Source organism: Typopeltis vanoorti, chromosome 17, assembly GCF_054136105.1.
Source record: "Typopeltis vanoorti isolate ZY-2024b chromosome 17, IOZ_Tvanoo_1.0, whole genome shotgun sequence".
Lineage (NCBI taxonomy): Eukaryota > Metazoa > Arthropoda > Arachnida > Uropygi > Thelyphonidae > Typopeltis > Typopeltis vanoorti.
The window spans coordinates 57029974-57047904 of NC_143565.1; the positions used below are offsets into that span (position 1 = coordinate 57029974).

A 17931-nucleotide genomic window follows, 5' to 3' on the forward strand; every position below is an offset into this window, starting at 1 on the left:
AATTACACTGCCGGGAAAAAAAAAATAGCCTCTTGGCGCTTTATTGTAGTAATAATAATATATGGATACACCGGTCTGGCAATTTGTATAGTAAGGGTATATGCAAGTTCGGTTCACTTAAACCTTGGTATTATCCAGGTCTACATACTCAATGATGAGACCTCAATAAAGGTCGAAACCAGTCTGGGTAGTGACCTCTTCTTATAATGTAAAACAGTAATACATCTCCTAAAAGCTGTGTTTTACATTATGAGAAAATATTAAGGATAGTGGTTAGCATATACGCTCTCCAGCAAAATGGTTGCAGGTTCGAATCCTACCATGAGCATGAGTGTTTGTGTTATTTGTGAAAAATGGTGGTGGTGGTAGATTGCGCTGGTGTAAATGTGAAGGTAGTTGTGCTTAGTGGAGTGGGGGGGGGGGGGGAAGAGCTGTAGAGCAGGTGCCCTCCCTCGGTGAGTCTTTGGACTTCCTGGAGGTGTTATGTAATAATAATTATTTTATTGCCGGCCTGGTTGGTCAAGTGGTTAGCGTATCCGCTCTCCTGCCAAAACGCTGCAGGTTCAAATGCCGCTGTGCCGCTGTGGGTATGGATGTTTGCGAACAATACTAGTAGTAATGGTGGTCGGCGGTAGATGCTGTTGGTGTAGATGATGAATGTAGTTGAGTGGTGGTGACGGAGAGTTGTGGAGTAGATACCCTCCCTCGATGAGTCTTTGGACTCTCTGGAGGTGCTATGTAATAATAATAATAATAGTGATGGAGCTTGCTCCAAGTTTGCTCCGAGTTGCCCTAGTGTTGTACTACTCGGGTGTTGACTTACGCTTGGACTCACCGATAGTTCTTCAGCATGAAACTTTTAGATTTCGATCTCAGAGTTTCGTATCCGGCTTTAAAATAATGAGGGATTTATTATCCCCTTAACTTAATTTACACCGCTGGAAAAAAATAGCCTCTTGGCACTTTATTAGACATTTATAACAGTAGATGATATAAAGGACTGGTGTGGAATGGGTATACAGAAACTGCGACACTGTGCACTGGACAAAGAAAGGTGGAAGAAGATAATGAAGGAGGCATTGGACACCAGCAGGCAGTGAGCCCATGGTTCGTGATGATGATATTAGCATCACAAAGAAGGATGTATCCAGACTCTGGGCAGTGTTTTAAACCAATGGAATGTGTTCTAGATATTTGCTGAGGTCACCCTCACTATCACAGAGCATGAAGACAGATTTTTGGTTATAACAGCAAAACAGCAGAGGAAGGCATTATGCTTAATGGACTGGCACCAAGCTACAAAGTGCTGGAAAAAAGGAACTGTGACTGGTGAGCAATATTGTAACAAAGTTCTTCAGCATCATGTTTGATGGTTCTCTGGTGTTGTAGGTGAAGAATTCATTTTTATGGATGACAGTGTCATACCACATCATGAGCGAGCAGTGGAGAATACTTCTGAAGACTGAGGATATTAATTGAATCAAGTGGCCAGCACACTCCCCAGATCTCAACCCACATAGAGCACATTTGGGACACAATAGAAAATGCATTGCTGCTTGAAATTCTCCTCCACAAAACACATGGCTCTATCCTTGCTCTGAAGGAGGAGTGGGCCAATTTGCTTCTAGAACTCCTGAATCACTTGGTGCCAGGTATTGTACGATGTTGTGAGAGGCTGCATTGCACTTCAGTGTTGACGTATTCCATACTGAAATGTCTTTCTGCATAGTTTTTCTGTAAGCACTGTACATTAATTCCTTAACCTTAGGAAATTTGTAACTTTTGCCATAAACGTATTGCAATTTATTTTGTATGAAATTTCTAACACATTTTTGCATAATATAATTTATTAGTATGCTGGCAATAAATTTATCTCCACATTTGGCTGTCGTTATGAAAATTTTTTCGTATGCAGGTAACAGTGTAATTCGTCCTTACTTCTGGAAGCCGGTGTATATGTGAAGTCAGCATTTTCTTGCTCGGGCTAGCATTATCTAGCCACTTAGAATGCATATTGTCATTGAAATAGCTTAACCAGACTCGCAAGGGTAACCAGCTCTACAAAGAAAATGAATAACTAAATCTCCACTTTCATCCTCATTGCTAACTCACACAGAATCTATTGAAACTTTGGGTCTCAATGCATCCTGCTTGAACTCAGTCTGGTTCAGTTAGATAATTAATGTCTCTGCTATTTGGATCCTGGCTCACAACCTCTGAGTTACTATTGTTCCTTAACCAAAGTTACCCTAGAATTGATTTCACCTTTAATTAGGGAAAGGAAGAACTAAACTCCCCTTATGTGAGAGAGTTGAAAGGCAATCTCATGTATTCAGTTTATCATAAATTCATTTGTACTGGCAGATATCAGCATTCTACTTCATGTCATCACCTGTTCATGAAATGAAAGTGCTCAAGAAATTGATAATTTTCCAAATTTTGACCTCCCTGGCAGAATGCATTTTGTCATCAGGACCAGCATTGCCCCTTAGAAACTTTTGAACTAAATAAAAATAAAAAGACCACATTCTCAAAATACAATTTTATATATTTATATATATATGCCATTTTTTTTTACCTTATATCAGTTGTGCTAGTGATAAATTAAGCCACCTTCAAAATATTAGAAAAATTATGTCATCACTAGGTAAAGTTAAAGTCACCCTTAAAGACTGTAATGATTTACTCTCTTTCCAAGTGATTTATCTCATTTCCTGTCATTGCAAAACAGAGTACTGAACAGACAGGTTGGACTTCCTTGGTAAAGAGGAAAGAGCATAATACAGAGGATGATCGGTTAACGAACATAATCCGTTCAAAGACTATGTTCGCTACCTGAATTGTTCGTTAACTGGTCATCGATTTACCATAGATTTTTAAGGGAATTTGATTAATTCGTTCTGGAGACCCAAAAAAATAAATAAAAAAATTATATAATTTCTTACTACGTTTATTTATAATAACAATAATACATACATACACAGTCTTGCATTTTCATCAGTCATGTTTTTTTTTTTTTCGTTTGTGGGGCATTAAAGAATCTGTCCAATGTCAATTGCTTTTCTCTCTTCAGGATTTTTTGAAGTGATTAATAGCATTGTCGTTGTAGAGATCATCATTGTAGAGACCAGGCCTATTAACCTCAACCTGGTTTGGGTGCCATTCTAAGACTTGTTCTGACATTCTCCCACTTCTTCAAAAGATCTTTAATAGCAGAAGTCAGCATTGATCCTCTTTCGTCTTCCTCTTTTTCAGCTGAAAACGCATCTCGCTGAGTTTCTTGGTGTTCTTCATTCAAGAGTTCTTGGAGTTCTTCTGTCGTCAGATCATTTTCATTTCCATTATGAGCTCTTCAATGTCACCTTCATTCACCTCCAATTCCAGATCTCTAGCAGTTGTCACAATTTCATCTATAATTTCAGGGACATCATCTCCGTCTCCCTGAATGCAGGATGGACACAGCAGAGCAGAATTCAACTGTCGCCGAGTGACTTCTGACCACACCTTTTGAATGAACCAGATAGCTTCAAGATTATCAAATTTTTCTTTCCAAAACGTTTTTAATGTCATCATTGAGGAAAACTGGCATGCTTCAAAACACCGACGAAACAGCACGGGAGTGTACAATTTCTTGAAATCCGCAATAACCTCCTGATCGATTGGCAAAATCAACGAAGTGGTATTTGGAGGCAGAAACTGAACTGTCAGCCAGGGAAAGTCTTCCAGGAAATTATCTTCAAGAAGTGGTTTAAGATAGCCTTAAACCGCTTCTTGTCTATCACTCTGAGAATCCTAGAGCATTCAACAAAAATTCCATAATTAAAGAAAGACCTCCAGTGATGTGGAGATCGAATGAAAGGGCATGTGTCACACAGGTTCTTTTCAAAGAATGGCTGTTTAAAGTTTGTGCCCCAAGCATCAAGGATTAGCTTCAGACCAATGAATTGCCATTGAAAGCACTGTTGCTATTGGTGACCTGCGTGACCCATGTCCTTTCATTTGATCTCCACATCACTGGCAGTCTTTCTTTAATTATGGAATTTTTGTTGAATGCTCTAGAGTTCTCAGAGTGATAGACAAGAAGCAGTTTAAGCTTCATATCACCACTAGCATTAGCTCCCCAAAATACCGTCAATTGGTCTTTCATGGGTTTTTGCCCAGGAATATTTTTCTCGTCTTTTGTGATGTTGATACAGTTCGGCATGTGCTTCCAAAATAAACCACTTTCATCGCAATTGAAAATTTGTTGCAGACAATATCCTTTTTTTAATGAATTCTTGAAATTTGAGACAGAACTTCTCAGCTTCTTTATCTGCATTAGCAGACTCACCGTGCATTACCACATGTTTAATGCCAGATCTCCTTCTGAACTTTGCAAACTATCCAGTGGTAGAACCAGTGGCTTGAATTCTATCTCCTCGTGATGAATGTGGAGCTTGTTTCTTCAAAAATTTCTCTAGCCTTCTCTTGAATGATAGTTATACTAGTTACATTTTATTTTATTTTCATTTCCCTTTCTTTTATCCAAACTAAAAGCAATCTCTCCATTTTCTCATGGATGGCACATCTTTGTTTCTCAGATGTGATTTTCGTTACTCCTTTAGCTGCTTGAGTCTTCTTGATTATATCTTTCTTAGCTAAGATTGTGCCTACTGTAGACTTGTTCAAACCATACTGCCTAGCAACATCAGACATCTTCTGCCTGCCTTGGCTGTTATCTCTTGCTTGGTTTCTATGGTGTGCACAGTTCTTTATACTCCACTCTTTTTAGACCCCATAATATTATCAGTTTTTTTTTTTTTTTAAATAAAAAGTTCAGAAAAGCACTTACAAAAATTCAGAGAACAGAAATCAACCTAGTGCACAAAAAGGTTATGTATACAATTGTCAAAGTCTCATTCCAGAAACCATTCATAGATGGCAGTAAAATACATTTCTACAAATCTTACATACAGTGTCACTTCTTCTTGTGTTTGTTCTGTGAGGTGTTCATTATCCGAACATGTGTTTGTTGTCCGAACATAAAAATCTTTTGTGAAAGTGTTTGTTGTCCGATTTCTTCGCAGTCCGAACTGTTTGTTAACCAATCACCCACTGTATACAGTAAAACCCCTTTTTTTACACCTTCCAGGGGACTGATGGAAAAAAGTGTAAATAGCAGCAAATGAAAAAATGGCTAGAAGATGACCTACTGCTAGTATGTGACTCTACATACTAGATTATAAAATTTAATAACTGAAAATAAATGAATTTTTTTAAATAGATAAAATAAATTTTATCTATTACTTAAATTAAGGGGATATTAAATCCCACATAGTTTTAAAACCGAATAAGAAACTCAAAGATTGGAATCAAAGAGTTTCTTGCCGAATATAGTAAACTATAAAGTATCGGCGACACTAGCGTTAGCCAATGCAAGTGATCCTAGTACGTAGTACAATACCGGACGACTCGTTGCAAAGGTGGGGGAAGTTCAGATCGCTATTCTTTGGTATTTTCCATAATGTAAAAAACACATTTCCTAGGAAATGTATGCTGTTATTACATTATGGAGGGAGGTCACTACCCAGACCGGTTTCAGCCTTTTTTGAGGCTTCATCAGTGAGTAGCTAGACCTAATACCAAAGTGTATAGCGAAAAGAACTTATGTACTCTGCGAACGAGTTTTCCAAACAGGTGCAACCATTAAGTTACTTAAGTATAAAGAGCTAATAAGCTTCATTTCGGCAATGAAAACATTACTTAAATTAAGGGGATATTAAATCCCACATAGTTTTAAAACCGAATAAGAAACTCAAAGATTGGAATCAGAGAGTTTCTTGCCGAATATAGTAAACTATAAAGTATCGGCGACACTAGCGTTAGCCAATGCAAGTGATCCTAATACGTAGTACAATACTGGACGACTCATTGCAAAGGTGGGGGAAGTTCAGATCGCTATTCTCAGGTATTTTCCATAATGTAAAAACACATACCTTTGCAACGAGTCGTCCGGTATTGTACTATGTACTAGGATCACTTGCATTGGCTAACGCTAGTGTTGCCGATACTTTATAGTTTACTATATTCGGCAAGAAACTCTCTGATTCCAATCTTTGAGTTTCTTATTCGGTTTTAAAACTATGTGGGATTTAATATCCCCTTAATTTAAGTAATGTTTTCATTGCTGAAATGAAGCTTATTAGCTCTTTATACTTAAGTAACTTAATGGTTGCACCTGTTTGGAAAACTCGTTCGCAGAGTACATAAGTTCTTTTCGCTGTACACTTTGGTATTAGGTCTAGCTACTCATTGATGAAGCCTCAAAAAAGGCTGAAACCGGTCTGGGTAGTGACCTCCCTCCATAATGTAATAACAGCATACATTTCCTAGGAAATGTGTTTTTACATTATGGAAAATGCCTAAGAATAGCGATCTGAACTTCCCCCAGCTTTGCAACGAGTCGTCCGGTATTGTACTACGTACTAGGATCACTTGCATTGGCTAACGCTAGTGTCGCCGATACTTTATAGTTTACTATATTCGGCAAGAAACTCTCTGATTCCAATCTTTGAGTTTCTTATTCGGTTTTAAAACTATGTGGGATTTAATATCCCCTTAATTTAAGTAATGTTTTCATTGCCGAAATGAAGCTTATTAGCTCTTTATACTTAAGTAAATTTTATCTATTTAAAAAAATCTTTAATTGTGATTGTTTTTGCCTTTTCTGCACTCTTATCAACCACTTCTTCTTCTTCTTCACCAAGGTGGTTGGAAAGGATGTCTTCTACACTTGGTTGATGTGATCACACCAGCATCAACATAGTCTTGAAATGAGGAAGACTCAATCACATACCAGTTGTTGGGCTCTGACATATCTTCTTCCTCCTGTAGTTGTTCCTCCTCTTCCACAAACGTAACTCTTGCCTTCACTTCCGTAAACAGTTGGATATGATTTCAGGAGTAACATGCAACCATGCTTTGTCCACATAAGCATGGCATCGAGGATTGATATGGTCATTTGGTTTAGGTCCATACCATTATCATGCATTAACACAGCTTTTTCAACAAGCATTTTTCTATATTTCCATTAAATGCCCAGATCTAATGGCTGAAGCTCACTTGTATAATTAGGGGGAAAGAACACTAATCTAATGTTTCTGAGCTGCAGATCTTCAGGATGTACAGGACATTTGTCTAGCAGTAGTAGTAGTATTTTGCGATGAATTGCCCCCATTTTAACATCCAGAGCATGCATGACGATGTGAAGATTCTGCTGGTCATCCATGCTATGCTGTTGGCATCATGCTTAGGCAGATTTTTCACATTCTTAAAACACCTTGGCTTTTTAAATTTACTAATTACCAGTGGAGGTAATTTTTCTGATCCATTAGCATTGACCATGAGCAAAACAGTTACCTTCTTCTTGCTGAGTTTTTCACCGTGACACTTCTCTCCTTTAAAACACAATGTTTTACTTGGCAGAATGTTATAAAAGAGCCCAGTTTCATCAACATTAAAAATATTTTTTGGTTCGTAGTCCTGAATAATAGTCTTTAGTTCATATTTCTACTGATTTACAGTTTCCCCTGCAACACTTTACTTTCTCCACACACTTGATTATACACAATATTGTGACGAGTCTTGAAACGATCAATCCATCCATTTGACACAGTAAAACCATTAATCCCCAACCTCACAGCAAATTGAGGTTGGGGATTAATGGTTGGATTGAGGTTTTCACTCAGAGTATAGTACCATCAACTGGAATACCTGACGCTCTCGTAGAAACAAATCACTCTGCCACAAGTTTATCCAATTCATCGTATGTCGATGAATTGGATAAACTTTGCTTTGTATTGAGATAAAGATTGCTTTGTATTGAGTTCTATAATATCTCTATACTCTACTCTTTATATGTATATATACGTCATTTTTATAATCTTTTCCTGACTTATTCCCTCCTATAAATTCCTTATCCTAACTTCAATAAAATACCTTGATCGGTGCATCAAGTTAATATACCTAAATTCTTAAGCAGTCTCAATATTCAATCTGGACCGTTAACCATTCTTAAGAGTGGTGTACATGGATAGAAGACAAAGGGATTGCCGTTGGACAACACCAATTCCTTTGTTTCAATACTGACGGTTATTCCTTTTCAGATTCAGGGAAAATTTCTAGTATACTGCGCCACCCTGAATCCTAGATTATTGAACAGTGTAAAATCAAGGAACCAGAACTCAGTTTAGCACACTGTCTTAAATCTCTTAAACACTTTTGATAAATTCTGAACCTTATCAAAAACAACTAAAACTTAATTCACAGTCGTAGCCTCCCTTGTAATTTACCTCCCCCGTGGTTCGAACTTAATGACGGTGCAATAGAAAAGAAATTAGGCAAGTCATCAATTAAACTTAAAGAAAAACATTTAATCACAAATCAGTCAGTTTACACATTACGAACAAATACTGACATATAATTGCACTAACTTTAAGGAATGAGTATAATTATCCAACTTTTCTAATTCTCCCATAACATGTAAAGACATCAATTCACCTAGGAAATTCTATCTAAGGTCAATCATGCATTTTATACGCTACAGTGCTAAAGGTTATTCACTTATCAACAACAAAGTTAGCTCTATGTGCTTCTACACTAATTCCTTCATTCAAAACTTAAAGTTCCACTACTTTCTTAAACACAATCTCTGAAGTCCTTTCATTAATCGTAGCCTTCAAAACGTAATGTTCCTTTTACAATTACAGATTTTCTTCTTTAACACAATTACTAAACAAATCAAAGTTTCTACATTATCAAAAGCTGGGGGACTATTTGACCTTCACATACATCACGACAGAACTTCCGATTCTTGGATCCTTCTTCAATTGACTTTATCTGTATTATTCTACTGATAGGCCTGGACTAGACATATCTCTGCTAAAGAAGGTAAGTGCTCGCTGCTCTCTGGTAGACTGACTTGTCATGGCTTAGCGATCTCCATGGTGATCGGGAACTCCTCTCCTCTGGGCTATTCGTTGACCAGCGAACTGCCCATAGACACTTCGGCATGCTCCAACGCTTCCGAAGGATCTCTACCTCGAAGACCTCTCCAATGCAAGGGGAAGAAAAAAAGGCCTTGAGTCGGCTAAGAAACACCTTTTTAAATCCTGTGGCCGATGCTTCCTTTCTACGTCATCATTCTCTTTCCCTTTGCCCACGACACCTTACTTCTCCCGGCACCTAGCGCCACACTCTCCCCTAGCGTGCTTTACGGGGTGGGAGGAACCTGTGTGCTCATCCTACTTGGTGCACGTGCTTAGCTTCTGGCCATCAGTATCTAATCTGATTATCTTTCTCTCAGCAATACACAAGAATTTACACAAAGTTAACATAGCTTAAACATTAGAAAATTTACAATAATTATTTATAACACAATATACAGATAAGTATTTTCTCAAATTATTAATGTTGCTGATAAATTTCAATTAGCTTTATTCATCTGATATATCAATATCAGCCTCGGAAATGTTAATGCATGTTAAGTCTGAAGGAAACATAAAATGTATTAAATTTCGGTTTCATTCAGAAGCTTGACCTATTTTTTACTATTGTGTTCAAAGTGGACACAGAGAGTCCAAGATATTTTGCTAATTGCACACGTGTTCCAGCATGCCAATCTACACATCGCAGAATTGCCATCTTTTCTTCTACTGAAATACATTTTCTATCTTTTTTTTTCTCCATGTTATTAACATGGATCATCCGCCACTGCAACATGAAAGCAACTATTGCACGCTAAATTACGTAGCAAAAATTCTGCAATATACCACGTGCTTCGGGATTGCGACTATGAATTAGTCGCAATTCAAACTGCAAGCTAGTGAAGTAATATTTCAACGAACTGTGGTTTATTCACTGATATCTAATATTCACGTGTAACAACTGTTACTTGGTAGAAATGTGAATGCGATTTCACAATTTGTGTATGATCCTTGTTCACGATTTCAATACAGCACTGTGAATGTGAAATCACATCACAACATGTTATGGTTGCCACGAGCTACTGACAGTTTGAAATTACTGATATGAAAACTTCACGGTATCAATTTGTGCTGTGATTGAAAAATCACGGTATCGCTCATCACTACATCACTGCTGCAAGTGTGCAAGTCACCATGGTGGCGGAAACGAAACTACAGCCGAAAGCAACACCGTCTGGGAACAGAAACGTGCAAGATTTCTGCAGAAATCGATTTGAATGAGAGGAAATCGATTCGAAAATCAGTGTTGCCACCTGAGAAAAAACTGCAAAATAATCAGAAGTAATGTCCACATCAAGTTGTTAATGGTGGGAAAACAATATATTGTAAGAATAGGCCTTAAGATGGGACCAGTGGAAAATGATGTAAATGGCAGGAAAATGTAAATTACGGAAACATAAATCAGGGTTTTACTGTATATATGTTAGCTTGAAAGTGGACTATCTCATTTTGTCTTTCTTTGCAAATGTTCACATCAGATGGAAGCAGCTCAGGGCCTACAAAATTGTTTTAGCAGTAACAAAAGTGGTTTAATTTTAAATAAATTTTGATCCATTGCTTTTACTTTCCTAACCCAAATGTATCTATAGAAGATCATTGCAAAGGATGGAATAGTCTGTTGTGACTGCACCTCTTTTTTGTTTGCATGTGGTATTCTTATTGCTTTAGGTCATTTCATTTGTCTTTATTCAGTGTATGGGTGCGTTTTAAGTGCCTACTAAGTAGTTATCTTTATTCTGGAAAACATTGGCTTCTGTATTACTTAAATTAAGGGGATATTAAATCCCGCATAGTTTTAAAACCGAATAAGAAACTCAAAGATCGGAATCAGAGAGTTTCTCATTCGGTTTTAAAACTATACAGGATTTAATATCCCCTTAATTTAAGTAATGTTTTCATTGCCGAAATGAAGCTTATTAGCTCTTTATACTTAAGTAACTTAATGGTTGCACCTGTTTGGAAAACTCGTTCGCAGAGTACATAAGTTCTTTTCACTATACACTTTGGTATTAGGTCTAGCTACTCACTGATGAAGCCTCAAAAAAGGCTGAAACCGGTCTGGGTAGTGACCTCCCTCCATAATGTAATAACAGCAGACATTTCCTAGGAAATGTGTTTTTACATTATGGAAAATACCTAAGAATAGCGATCTGAACTTCCCCCACCTTTGCAACGAGTTGCCCGGTATTGTACTACGTACTAGGATCACTTGCATTGGCTAACGCTAGTGTCGCCGATACTTTATAGTTTACTGTATTCGGCAAGAAACTCTCTGATTCCGATCTTTGAGTTTCTTATTCGGTTTTAAAACTATGCGGGATTTAATATCCCCTTAATTTAAGTAATGTTTTCATTGCCGAAATGAAGCTTATTAGCTCTTTATACTTAAGTTGGTTTCTGTATATTTATTTCTGTCATTTAAAATTAAGTACAGTGACATAGTATTTCTATTCAATAGAAATTTGATATTTGATTTGTACTACACATTGATCATCTTTTTTTTTTAATCGTAATCTCTCTCTCTCTCTCTCTAACACACACACACACACACACACACACACACACGAAAGGTTCTATCTTTAGTACAGTGAATGGCCTGATAATTCAGGAGAAACTTGTCTGGCATTGAATTTGAAGTTAATACCCCTTAGGAAATACATAAGAATGAAGGCTGTTCCAAAGGACAGTAATATAGGAAATGATTGAAGAAAGGAAAATTTAAATTGTGAAGGGATGTTGAGTAGCCACTGTTTGTGTTTTAGCACATCTAGAGTTAGTGCCGATTCTGAAAAACTGAATATTCATGGGAAAGAAAGTGGAGTGAATCAATGAAAGTTTAATCAACTTTATTGCTCTCCTCTTCTTTGTACTGATTCAAGAATTTTTAGGAAGCTATTTAAGGACATCAACCAGACGGGCAAACAGTATTTACTGGTTGAATGGATATTATAGTTGATAGCGTTTCAGAGATAACATAATGCCATTAGCAAAAGGATATCTAAATTTCTTTGTTGTTGAGGAGGTAATTCTTGGAATTGTTTGTTTCGAAAGAAATGAGTTTAGAATTATTCCAAGAAAAATCTCTTCTTTTCTCAAAGATGTGAGTGTTATCAAAAAGAAGCCCACAAGAAAAGCTTTTTTTTTTTTTTTTTTTTTTTTTTTTTTTTTTTTTTTTTTTTTTTTTTGCAAGAAGTGGAATAGGATTGAGTGTTACTAGCATTAAAATTAATGTCGGAATCCAGCTGAAGAATGAGTTGAAGATTATAAATTAGATTTGAGGCAAATATTGTTTTTTTGATTTTGTGATGCAAGGTTTGTCAAATGAGAAAGAGGAATGTGATGCACTGTTATCAGCAGAACTGTGGATTGGATTTACATTCATTTACCTGTCAGTTAGGTAAGTGAATAGCATATTTGCTCTCTATCCAGCAGACTGCTGATTGAAGTCCCACTGTGAATATGGATCTTTGTGAATGTCTCTAGGTGGGAGGGAAATTTAATTGTTCAGTGTGAGACCACTGCCTCACTTACTGGCGACACGAATGACATGGCAGGAAAAAGTTCCATGCTTGGTTTCCAGAGCAGGATTTATTAAAAAAAAAAAAAAAAAAAAAAAAAAAAGAACAGCCAATATAAATGTACCTTTTGTGGGCAGGAGTCACCAGAAAAAAAAAAATAAATAAAATAATTGGGAGAAGGTCATTGATCTAGGATTATTTGTAGAGTTTGATAAAGATTTGCACCCTCCCACATATAATGTGCAACCCAGTTGCAGAAGTCAGAACAAGGCCATATGTTGGATGCTTGCGTAAATAGGTCTTGCACCAAACCTGAATCTTCAGAGCTATCAGGAATAACTGCTTGAATTTCTCTAAACTTTTCCATGGCATTTATTCAAAGATAAGTGATATAAGCAAATAAATATCACTGTTGATCAACAGTAGCAGAATCCATATACTGGTGATTGTTGATTAGGTGAGATATCTCCAGGTATCATAGGAGCTACCTGTTTGTGGATTTTTCCATGACATTAGAAAGAATTCAAGTGTGAGCAAATTGAATGATAATTTGTTAGGTTGAATATAAGCTAATTTTCAATATGCTCGATAAATACAGTGGGATAGGAGAGTTTTGGTTGTATAAATATCAAGTTGGTAAAAGATTCTTTTGATCTCTTCCTAGTGAAAAGCCACAAGATGCACTGAATATTGTGTGTATCGAATGGTAGGAGGATTTTCAAGGAAAATTAAGCCAGCAGATTGGCTTTTCACAGGAAAAAGTCAATTTATTGGCCAGTCTCTGGAAACATACAAAAAGAGGTGGAAGCATGGTTAAATGAAAGCTAAGGACTGCTATTTGGTCATAATGGAAGTTTTCTATATTTGGTCCTTTTGAAATTCATTTTGGATGTGCTGATAATTTGCTAGCAACTAAAGATGGAAATTTTGATGAGCACAAGTTGTAATATGCTTGATGAATTCTTCTTTTGAACCTTCTTATGCTTTTAGACAGCTAAGGTTTAGATATGGGATGAAAATTTAGTTTAGAATGATTATTTTCATTTCTATAGGGAATGTTTCAGTGTAATGTTTTATGTCAAAACATCAGATTAAGTTGCTAGTTTGCCCTTATATCCAATGATGCTCAGTACACCTCCTTTCATATGTATAATTGCTATGCATTTTTAGGAGAGGTCATTTCCCAGACTGGTTTTGCCCTTTATTAAGGTCTCATCATGGAAGCAGACTAATGGAGTTAAGAGTTAAATTACAGCAATCCTTCGATTAATGTGTTCTTTAAAACAGGCGCATTAATTGAAAATGCACTAATCGAATATAATAACCTATGGGAAAAAGTATAATTTGTTCCTCAAATTTTTTTTTTATATAAAAGAATTAGGATATGTTGTTGGGCCTAGTTAAAGGAAAACCATGAAGCTGAAAGACAATAAAACATATTCAGAATGTAAATTTATTATTCTCTTTCTTAACAAAGAATTGAGCTAACGTAGTTTGGCGGGCATTTTGTTTCTTTTTTTTTTCATACGATGGCCCTATTGCCTCTTCTGCAAATTTTACTGGTTCTCTCTTCACCAGGGTCAGTCTCTAAGCATTGCTGCTTAAAAGTACAAAAAATTGTACAAAAAATATTTTCAAATTGTTTCTGTGAAAACTCTTTGGGCTTGTCAGTGATTAAATTTTCTTCATATTCTTCAGGATCTTCCCGCTGTGTGCATCTAAATTTAGCAGGTCGGAATCACTCAGCTTCTCGGAATGAGATTTAATTAACTTAGATTCATTTGTAAAGCCTCTAAAATCATTTGCGCAATGTGGAAGAATGTGCTTCCAAACAGCTCGCATATTGCTTGCAGTACTTTCATTTGACTTTGTGACTTTATATCCAGGCCGAGATTTCTCTGATTTGGTTAGAAAAGTCTTGGAAGGCATTTGCTTCCAAAAAAAGGCCGGTTTCATTGACATTTAAATATTTTTTGATCACAATAGTCCCCTTCTTACACAATTTTCTTCAAAATCTCTGGATATCTCCTTATCTGCACTTGCAGCTTCGCATGTGATTAGAACATTATGTAGGCTATTTCTCTTTTTGAAATGCTCAAATCACCCAGCACTAGCGTGGAATTATTTTTCTTTTCTATCATTGATAGCCCTTTCTTTCCAGGTTACAAAGAGACAATGCTTTTGATTTAATAAGGCCAGTGTTTCTGGGATCCGTTTTTGGTTACAATCTTCGATCCATGTAAAAAGAAGTCTCTCTAATTCAGTCATTATAATACTTTGATTTCGAGTGCATGCAGAATGAATTTGAAGCAGCCTTACCTTTCTCTTTGTATTCAGCAGTTGATTCACCCATTTTTGTGTTCTTGTCCTATCTTTGCTCTGGACTTGCCTTGTTCATTTTTCTTTATTATTTCAAGTTTTTCTTCCAATCAGATTACTTTTTGAATCATTTTCACACACTTCTATTTTTTGCTCACTAATTCTTTTACTCATGATTAAAGGTTAGGAAAATAATTTAAAATAAAAAAGTACGGTAAGCAATTGCACGAGATATGTTCAGCATAATGCTATGTAAAGCAGATGACATAAATTTTGGCCATAAATTTGGAACATAGTGTACATTGAAATAGTAGTATAACTTTGTAAAATGTTTCAAATTGGTAACTAAATTATTTAATCCTGTGAGTGATTTTTTAAAATGGTTAGCCATAAAAAATGTATAGATCGAAAATTTTTAAAATATTTAACATATATTTTTAAGATGTATATAGGCACACTAATCGAATTTTAGAGGTGCACTAATCGAATTTGGGTATAAAAAAAAATGATGCACTAATCGAAAACACACTAATCAGAGGCGCATTAATTGAGGATTATCATACTGTTAAAAATGCTCTAAATGAGAGATAGTTATAGCAGGTTTTTTCATCTGATTGTCAAGTAAATTTTACTTAAGAAGAAAATATATTTGTTTTTATTCTTAACCTAAGTGTCAGCTCATGTTTCTAGTTCTCACAGAGATCTCAATAAAGGTTGAAACCAGTCTGGATAAAAAAAATATAACATGTGACAATATTGGAGTCCTGACAGATAATAGGTTAATTTGTAGAAAATTGTCAATAGGAAGTTTGCAATAATGTAAACTTTTCATGTACTACTATTATTGCATCCTGCACAGCCTGTGAAGTTGCGTATCAGGAATTTGGTGATGATGATGCTATGGGTATATTCCCCTTCTTCCTGAAAAAAAAAGTTTTTTTTTTTTTTTTTTGATGGAATTATTTCCCCAATTTGCCATGATAAATTTTCATGTAGTGAACTGTTTTGGTTTTTACAGTTCAAATCAACTGTATTTGGTTGATTTGAACTAAACCTCAGGATTATTATTATTATTATTATTTCGGGCAACTCCAAGGAGTCGACAGACTCATCGAGGGAGGCCCTAACATCATGTCAAGAACAACTTCGACATTCACACAGAATCTGTCATACCTCACCTTGAACTCATTCACAGTCATAGCACCCATAACAGACTCTGGAAGCTTATTCCACTCATTCACCACTCTCCAAGTAAAAAACCTAGCTCTGACACCCTTGCTAACCACATTCTTGCCCAGCTTCCATGTATGGCCCCTAGTCCTCCCACCACCAGTCCTATTCTCAAAAATATCTTCTGAATTAATCTTATAGGAACTCTTCAGTAATTTGAATGTTTCAATCATATCACCCCTTTTCCGCCTATCAACCAATTTTTGCAACCCACAAATCTTCAACCTGTTCTCATAAGGTTCATTCCACAGACCTGCTATCATCTTGGTAACTCGTCTCTGGATCCTCTCCACCTCCCCATCAAGAAGAAACCCTGGCACCCATATCTGGGCACAGTAGTCTAGATGGGGTCTTATCAAGGCTCGATACGGAGGAACAATAACTCGTTTGTCTCTGCTTGTTAAAGTATTTTTCAGCAACCAAGTGATTCGATGAGCTGATTTAGCCACTTTTGCGATGTGCCCCCCTAAACTTCAACTCCCTATCCACCAACACTCCCAAATCCCTGGCCTCATCAATCTCCTGGAGTACGGTTCCACCAATGTGATATACTGCTGCTAATCTTTTCACCCCAAAATGCATAACCTTACACTTTGCCACATTAAATCGACATCCATTTTCCTTAGCCCAGTCCTCCAAACTATCCAAATCATCTTGCAAAATTTTGACATCCTGTGCACTCACAATTGCTCTACCCAACTTTGCATCATCAGCAAACAAGTGAACACTTCCTCTCAGATCCTTTCCTAAATTGTTAATGAACAAATTGAAAAGTTGTGGTCCAAGAACAGAATCCTGCGGCACACCACTAGTCAGAAGCCGACTTTTGGACTCTACTCCTGAATATTATTCTTATTATTTTAAGGATATTATTTTTTTATCTTCGTTCTTTATGTTCATGTTTTCTGAGTTCAGAGGACAGCCAATAATTTACACATAGGAAGTTCATGATGTATTTGATTATTGTGGTCTTGACCCCTTTCAGATCCAGACCACAAACAATCATACTTCATTTTAACCACTTCATAATAGCCTAATATTTGATAAGTTGTGAAATCCAGAATTTGTATGCACTGTATGTGCTATATAAGAAACTTAATTTCTATAGTACAGTTGGTATGTACTATGGAATATTTGGTTGCAAAGACATGGATTTTGAATCTTATCTAGGATGAGAAGAACCTTTATGAGAACTTTTTGAAAAATTAAGGTGAGTTTAGCTGATCTTCATACAAAGATGGCACTTTCTTTCTCATAGAAACTTTGGATTTTTATTCTGCAAACTGTGCAGAACACAATTTATAGCAGATAGGATTAACCACCCTGTCATAAACAGTATCAGATTTATCAGTAGCCATGTTACTTGGCCAAGATTGAGTAATTGAGTAACATGAAAGAGGGAATATGAGATGAGAAATTTATATTTTTTATTTCTGTACATTTTATGTTTCTATTTTCTATTTCTTTAATTAAAATATTCTGTGATAATCCTTGTACTTACTAAGATAATTTATCTAAAATGTCATAGCTGTCTTTTTCTACATTTCTTTCCATTTACTTCATCCTGTTTATTTCAGTTTGTTATTAGTCTCACTCTCCATGTGTGTGCATAGAGTGCAGAAATAAATATTTCTACAGGCTAGCACATGGGCCGCGCACGCGTGTGTGTGTGTGTAGACTAGGTTTATCCAGTGTTTCAGCAGGCATGCTGAGTTTAATTCATCTTCTTTTTAAGTTACTCAGCTTTATGTTTACATTCTAGGCAAATTTTTTTAGTGTCTCTAAGAGCATTTAGTGGCTCAGTGGTAAACATAATAAAATAAAGGATTTGTTTGTGGTAA

The 17931-nt window shown here is 36.2% G+C and overlaps 1 protein-coding gene across 1 annotated transcript in view; it reads left to right on the forward strand.

Annotated features, from left to right (window-relative positions):
- Positions 1–17931, forward strand: part of LOC150097414 (steryl-sulfatase-like) — a 158772-nt gene that overhangs the window by 63114 nt on the left and 77727 nt on the right. The window lies entirely within an intron of this gene.